This window comes from Cynara cardunculus (assembly GCF_001531365.2).
Source record: "Cynara cardunculus var. scolymus isolate 2C chromosome LG 12, CcrdV1, whole genome shotgun sequence".
NCBI lineage: Eukaryota > Viridiplantae > Streptophyta > Magnoliopsida > Asterales > Asteraceae > Cynara > Cynara cardunculus.
In genome coordinates this window covers 22511217-22519938 of record NC_037539.1, presented here as the reverse complement: position 1 = coordinate 22519938, position 8722 = coordinate 22511217, and positions in this window count along the sequence as shown.

Genomic DNA, 8722 nt, shown 5'->3' with positions numbered 1-8722 from the left:
ACCACAATATTTAGCTTCATAATAACAAATGTATAAAGAAATAAATAAAAATGACTCAAAGTGGGAATGAAAAGAAATTATTATAACTAAAAAGACGTAAAATGAGTGCTTTATGTGTTAAATTCTCAACACATATCAGTAACCTGGAGAGAACCAACATCAACCATTTAGATGGTGCTGATGACCCCTTAGGAAATATTCCAACCTACCCGTTTATTTTTTCTAACCCCGAGCTATATTATTCTCAACCATCATCTTTTTCAGGTCCATGCGTTGAAGGAATGCCAGCCATGGAAGAAGATTACAACATGGCTGATGACGTGAAGATGCTTCTCCCGAAAGTAGAGACTGTCTTAATCAAAATAGACCAAGTTCATAAAGACATGCCTCTCAGGGATGACGTTTCCTCTGAACTCTCAGCTGTCAAAGCTAACGTCAATGATGTGAAGAAACGACTATCTACGGTGCAAGCCGATGTACGCACCAACGCTGAGGCTATATCTACTCTCAACAGCAAATCCGATGAAGTGAATGTCAGCTTACCAAGCATGGTGAGATGTTGCAGCAAATACTGGATCTTCTCCAACATCCAGTACCAGTTCCTACACCCTCCTTCACAGCTATGGATCGCCTATCGCTGGATCAGGCTCTCGAAGTCGGTCTTCTTCAAGCTCGATCTCTGACCATGCTTGAACAGCGAATGGATATTATAGCTTTAAGTCTTGATAATATATGATGTTCCCTGAAATAATCAATCTTCAATAATACTCATCCATGGCAGATTCAGATTTGAACATTAAGAACACTTGAGATGAAGGTTGAGAGAGAAAGTCAAATATCACAATCTGGTCAAACTTTATTACGTAAACTGATTTAACAGTTGAGCTCTCTACTCTAAAATTACAAAGAATAACCCTTTATATAAGGTCAAAGATGAAAGTCTAGAAAGTCAAAGTCAAACATACAGAAAAGTCAAACACGGTGACTTTTATACAATTATAGACAATTTTAACTTTCAAGACGAATACAATTTAATACTGATTTTCAGTCCTAACATTCTCCCCCTTTGTATTCAGACTTGAAAGAATTTATGCATTTTGAGTCTCGTTTGATCTTTATCACTTTAGGCACTTTATGACTTCTACAAAATACTTCAAAAACAATCTTCACTTTAAAACTTTAGATGATCATTAGTTGAGAAAGATCTTCTAACATTCTCCCCCTCGAATATAGAACCGCGCTGATCTTCTCTTTTGACAATGTAGAACAAAAACAATAACAATCTTCAGAATTGATCTTTAAAGGTAATCTTTATCAGCAAACTGTTGTAAAATTGATCTTCACATTCAACAACTCTCAGACATTGTAGCATCGAAATAATCTTTTGTAATAATCTCCAGTCACACTTCTTTTGAGTCTTTTGCCGATCTTTGTTGTTACTCCCTCTTGATCTTTATAACAAATTCGCCTTATATCGTTCGGATTTGAACATTTCATTCATTAGTACATACTCCCCCTTATGATGAAATGAAAATCATTACATCATACACAAGAATGAATGAAATCTTCCGCGAAAGAAAGCCGTCACTCATGAAATTGTAAGTAGATCTTTTCAAATCCACTTGTTTAATCTTTTCAGATTAAGGAAAAAGGAGATAACAACCAATTTCAACATATGAAATTGTTTTCAATCTTATAAATTTTTTTGGCCTGTGAGTATAACAGATATACTCAGTACAACGGATGTACTGTATATATGAGACTTTTTATGATACTCATCTCACCAGGTCTTCCATCCAATCATTGATAGCTTAAAAATAGCATATCTATGAATGTTTTGGCAAAATAACATAAAAAATGCAATCTGTGTAGTGTAGAAAGATAAAGCAACATATGCTTTTGTTTAGGCTCAAAATGATAAACCGTGTGGACTACACAAATTTATCAGACTCAATGTGTAATCAAAAAGACTTGAAGGGAGGACATATATCCTTCTTGTTCAATATTAACTTTCTCCGAATGAGAAATTGATAGATGATCAGCTGCGTGCCCCAAGTGTTATTGAAACACTTTTCTGTTAAGAGATAAATGAGTAGCTGGTGGGGTTGTGACAAGAATTGGCTTGGACTTTGCCTTTTTCAATATTAGTATAGAAAGAATTGAGAACTAATAGATTATGTGGTATGCCCTGATTTTAGAAGTTTGGAACAGGATTCTTATATTCTTTTAATCCTGACACAACTCTCATCAATTCTTTTAGCTCACAACAACTACCCCTCTCATTTTCATTTTAAGCTCAGCACACAAACCCTTTTGCATTTAAAGTTCACTCAGATATGGTTGTCCTCTTGGGTAGGTCTGTCGGTTCTGACATTCCATAGAGGTATTTCTGATAAGCACTCAGTCCCTCCTAATTTTAACATTATGCTCAGTTGATCACAAACAGTTGATCAAAAATATTATTGCAAATAAGCACAATGATCAGATAAAATTGATCAAAATAGTTGGCTTTAAGCACAATCAATGAAAGAGTAATACGACAACGATCAGATTATTCAGAATGTGAGAGAAACGAATGAAGATCTGTAAGTACGAGTTTACAGATTCTGATTAAAAAAAATGAAGTGTATATCAATCAAGGTAAAAAAAATCAGAAAATCAACCTTTGAATACAAACGAGCGTATTATCACCGAAAAATATATTATTTTAAGAGACGTGATAATAACAGTTTTAAGAATAGCTGAAACATGTATTGGAGTTATGTACGATGAGAAATTACACAAGTAAAATCTCAGAAAATGTCTGTTCAGAAAATGTACTTGTTTCCTTAAAAAAATTCATTTTCCGGAAAACATTTATTGAACTTTCTAGAGACTCCCCCTATAAAGTAGATTTAAAAAATATTTCGATTCAGCTCAAAAATAAAAAAAATAAAAAATTAAGTTCAGTTCTCATCTTCAATTCAGTTTCAAGTTTTGTCTTCAGATCAAACAATTTCTTTGTATTATCCAAGAGTTTACCTTCTAACTCCTTCTTAAGCATTTCAAACTTCTTCTTCTGATTTATAAACTCTCTTCTCTCTTCATCTGAGCTGCTCTTTTCATTCTCAGAAACGATGTCAAGCCACTTTTTCTTTTCAGCAAGCTCTTTAGCAATAGTTGTATGTTTCTTTGTAGTATTTCTTTTCTCAAGAGCAAATTGCTTCTTCTCTTCATCTAAAGCCTTCTGCTTTAGAGCAATGCTGTCAGCCAATTTCTGAGTTTGGCTCTGACACTCTTCTGTGATGTCTTTCTTCTCTTTATCATTCTTGGCACGTTCCAAGATTATCAGCTGCTCAAAATCTGAGATTTGCTTTAAAAGCAATTTAGCATTCAGCTCGGGAGAGTTTATCTTATCTTCATAAGATATTCGTTCAGCATTGAATTTTTTCTCTATATCAGAAAATATTTTCTTCTATTTCTCAAAAGCTTATCTTTTAGTATTTAGACTCTGTTCAGCTTCCAACACTTTCTTCTTTTCTGATTTTAGTAACCTTCTTAATTCAATCAAATCCCTATCAGATTTATGAACTTTTCAGGTAAGTTCTCAGTCTCTGTATCAATTTTCTCAGAAGAATTCCTCACATTTTGCAGATCTTGAAGTTTGTTAAACAATTCCTTATTAGCATTACTCCAAGTCTTCAATTCTTCTTCACATTCTTTCCTTACAGTTTCAAAATTCTCTCAAATTCACTAGTCTTAACAGATAAATCCTTTTCAAAATTTTCTCTCAAGGTTTTTTTTTCCTTTTGTAAATCCTTGATAAATTCTTTATCTGCGAAATTCTCATCATACATATTAAAATATTCGTCACTGTAGTCCTTTAGACTCCTTTCCAATTTAGAAATTCTTTCTCTTAATTCTTTATTCTCTCTTTCAAAAGAAACTGCCATTTTCCAACAGATTGATTAAGGATCAAATGTTGTGAAATCAATTAAAAAGAAATAAAAAACAATTAAGCTCAAAAACAAAACTAGAAAACACACAAATTGATGAGAAATCAGAAAAAACAGCGAAAAACAGTCAAAAATCAGGAAAAAAAACAGTCAAAAACTGTTGAAAACAGTTAAAACTGTTAAAAACAGTTAAAACAGTTTAAAACTGATCAAAAAACAGTTTACTTGATAGAAAACAATTCGGGAAATCTCAAATAGTTCAACACAATACAAAACAGAACAAAAACAAATAAAAACTGTAAAATCCTCAAAGATTAACAAGTTCGGATTAAACAATGATGTCCAAGGAAGGATGCTAGTAAGTGAAAACACAACCAAGTCTTTGGCAAAGAAGTTATACGGGTAAGCTATGTAAGCAATCAAGCATAAATCGCTCAAGACTTTGAGCGAAGAGGAAGCTAAACCAGACAGGTCTTGTCCGAGAAAACCACCTAGTCTGGATGTTGAGCGATTTAAACCAGCGATTTAGTCCTTACAACACACCTTGCCAAGCGATTTAACAAAGCTCCAGATAAGCCTTGTACGAGGAACAGCTTAATCCGGTCACACCATAAACGATTAACTACCTAAATCGCTTAAACCTTGTGCGATGATCTACCTTATCCGCCTAGGCTTTGTCCGATATGATGCCTAAATCATCTAGGCCTTGTCCGATGAATAGATATACGGTCACAACTCAAAAGACTTGCCAAGCGATATATCAATATCCGGTCGCCAAGTCAAACATAATGCCAAGCGATTTATTGTTATTCGACCAAGCCTTGTGCGAGTTATGAGTAAACCGCCTAAACCTTAGTCGATGAAGAGTTATCCGGTTAAGCCTCAAGCGATGAAAGTCTTAAATCGCCTAGAACTTGTGCGATTAACAACTTAATTCGGTCACCAAGCCAAGTGACAAACCAAGCAATTTAGTTAAGTTCAATCACTATATCAAGAGAATTACCAAGCGATTTAATGAAATCCAGTCACCAAGTTCAAAGATAAACCAAACGATTTAATGATGTCCAGATAAGCCTCAAACAATGATCCAAGTGATTTACTTATGCCAAACACAACCCAAGCGATTTACCTAAACAGATCACCACCCAAGCGATTTAACAAGAAAGGATACCATCCAAGCGATTTAAAAACAAGTCAAGTCAACATTCATAATCCGATCAAAAAACAACAAACAAACACAAAAACTACAAAAATTCGTACAAAAATGGATCAAAATTGACCTTTTTGATGAAATTTATCAAGAACACGAAGAACTTTAAAAATTCATAAAATCAACAAATCTCTTAAAAGAGTGTTAAAATCTGAAAACTTTATGAACAACAAACATTCACATATCAAATACACACACGATGATCAAAAATTTAACACCTAAACAGAAGATTTAGAAAGATTTTCGGATCAAAATCAATAAAATGATAAGAACACATATGAAGAACACCCAAAAATCCAGAAAATTTTCTTCCAAATATCTTCAAATTTCTGATTTCATTCAACGATTTCTTTGCATTTCCAGCTCTGATACCAATTGATGTTCTCTGAAATAATCAATCTTCAATAATACTCTTCCATGGCAGATTCAGATTTGAACATTAAGAACACTTGAGATGAAGGTTGAGAGAGAAAGTCAAATATCACAATCTGATCAAACTTTATTACGTAAACTGATTTAACAATTGAGCTATCTACTCTAAAATTACAAAAAATAACCCTTTATACGGGGTCAAAGATGAAAGTCTAGAAAGTCAAAGTCAAACATACAGAAAAGTCAAACATGGTGACTTTTATACAATTATAGACAATTTTAACTTTCAAGACGAATACAATTTATCACTGATTTTGAGTCTAACAATATCTTCTCTCGTCATGCTGATGACAAAGAGGGGGAGAAAGACTTCCTTACTGTTGCTGCTGCTGTCCATATAACACCAGCTAAAGCTAATGAAGATGAGGTTGTTGATGACGTTATCACTTCCCACGAAGCTGAAGCTGTGGTTGTTGATGATGCCATCAGAGCTGATGTTGAAGCTCATGACGAAGACCTTCCTATCACCCCTGCAGCTGATGTTGGTGATGAGGAAGATGAAGGTGGAGATGATGAAGATGACTATGACCCTCTATCCCTTCCTGATGCTGGAAAAGATCTCGATGGTGATGTTGAAGACGACGATAACGACGACTTCACCCTTCAATATCACAAACTTGCCAACACTCTGAAATGAGTCTTTTTCAGGGGTTCATCATCCCAGAGGGAGAAAGAGAAAGAAATAAAATAAAGAGACTTTCACAAAGAACCAGAACACCTCCTCTAAATACAAAGGTGTTGCTGAAGAAGGAAATCTGAAATTTCTCTTCAAACCTGTCGTTCCTCAAGAATATACTGAACCCTTCAGGTTTGCAACTGTCACTTCCTTATTTCAACTCTCTTCTTCTATCTACATGTGGTCGTCTAGACGAATGAGTACCTGAAAACCCAACTTCTAGTGTTCCTAGCGACCAACATATGACTCAGCTTAAGAAGTCACTCGACCAAACTAGAGTAAAAATTCCTCTTCGTACCTCTAGTTGTGGTAGTTGATGTACCTACAAATTCGATATCGAAGAAAGATGGAAGAAGAAAACCTTCAGATCCTAACCATGGACCAACGCTGGAGGAAGTCCTGAAGGATTCGAAGAAGCCAGACATCTCTATGTTGAACCTCTCTTTGTCAGTCCTTACATACCCAACACTGTGCATTCAAAGCTTGAGTTTGGATTTATATTCCTTGACTATGAAGGTGAACACAGCTTTCAAAGAGTGTCTGAGCTATAGAACATCTTGATTATCTAAGATATTGGTTGGACAATGACCTTTATGGTGAGATGATAGACCGCAAGATCTTTAAAGAATTTCTACATCGAAAGATGCTCGGAGAAGAAGTACCTGATTACATCGACTTCAGCGACTTAGATTAGTTAGAATTTTCTATCTTTTAAATATTATCATTCATTGTAAATCTTATTTTTCTATGTCTTTTCTTTCAGTGTACAACTTATATGTAATAAGTCTAGAATATACTGATTGTAACACTTGTAATTCTCCTTTTGATTAATATAAGTATTTCATCAGTATCACTGAAAAAGATCCTGGAAAAGAGTAATAGGGACATATGTCTATGAGTTCTAGTATGCTCTTAAAGTTACTGACAATCTTCAATTAGTGAACATATTTTCAGTTTCAGTTTCAGTTTATCTTCTTATACTTTTTCTTAAACTTGTAACTTAAGAAAACTTATATAGTAAAAACTGTATCACTGAAAAGATCCCAAAATAGTTAAAAGGGACATGTACTTTATGTGTAATTTTTTCTTACTATTATCCCTTAAGGCAATTTTCTTTATGTTGCTTTGTCATCATCAAATAGGGGGAGATTATTGATCCTCTCTCTCATTGAATTGATATGATAATCCCTTTTACCTCTCGAAGTATTATGTTTCTGTCTTTTCAGTTCCAGCGATCATCACTGAGTTTGTTCAATGATCGCTGAAACATGTATTGTAATCCTACAACAACAGAGATACTTCAAGAAGACAAAACTCACACCCAAGAACTTTCAATGAATGTTGAAGACTGAAACTGAAGAATAGTGACTAGTGCGTTCGTGAATATATATATATATATATATATATAATATTAAAGAACAGACAATAGTACTATTCACTGTTGCAAAAGACAAGTTATCATCTAAAAGTTTGCCGCATGTTCTAACCCTTCTGAATTGAATTTAATTCAATAGATATAAATAGTTGAGTGCTCTCCTCACTCATACATGACTATACAACAACAGAACACATACATACGCTTATCTTCAAGCAAGTTAGAATTTCTCTCTAATTCTAAGATTCTTACCCAATAAGAACACCTTTCTGTCTTTATCTTATTCAGAAAATTTCTTATATTTGCTAAGTGTATCTGTGTGTAATTCTAGATTGTTTTAGATAGGTTTTCTTTACCTTTTCTATTTCAGCAAACAATATGTAAAAATATGTATTGATCCTTTTATATCAATATATATTTCTAAAAGTGAAAGTTTCTGTGTTTATATTCATTCCCCCTTCTACAAACTATTCGCCTTTAAAATCTTGTAGATCCGGCTAGGACCAATAAAGTCCCAAACGCATGCGCATGTGGTGTAACACCCCAATCCACACATTGCATGTAACACATACTTCATACATAAGAAATACATGTTTATACATCACATAGATCCCTTAGTAGAAGAATCCACCAGTACTGAATACATGGTCCAAAAATTCAAAATACACTTCTTGTACTAATCAACTTTCATCTAACAAAACTATACATAGCATAATCAAATCTTCATGTAGATATGCATATAGGGAATTATCACATTTTCCCCTTTCCCTTACCATCTGCACTTCCTGCAATACATATTTAAAATCCCAAAATGAGGGTTAGACCGAAAGATCTAGTGAGATTCCTTTTTATGTCATTGCAGGGTGAAAATCACCAAAACTTTATTAAACAGCTTTTCATATATATATATATATATATATATATAACCAGTATATGAACAAGTAAGAACATAATTACCAGTACCTTTCCATTTTTCAAGCCAAACTCTAAGCTTTCAGATAATACATCAAAACCCAAACAGGTTTGTACTAACCAGGTTTATGAAAATGACACTTTTAAACCTTTTTATTTAAACAAGGTTTATTTAAAGTTTC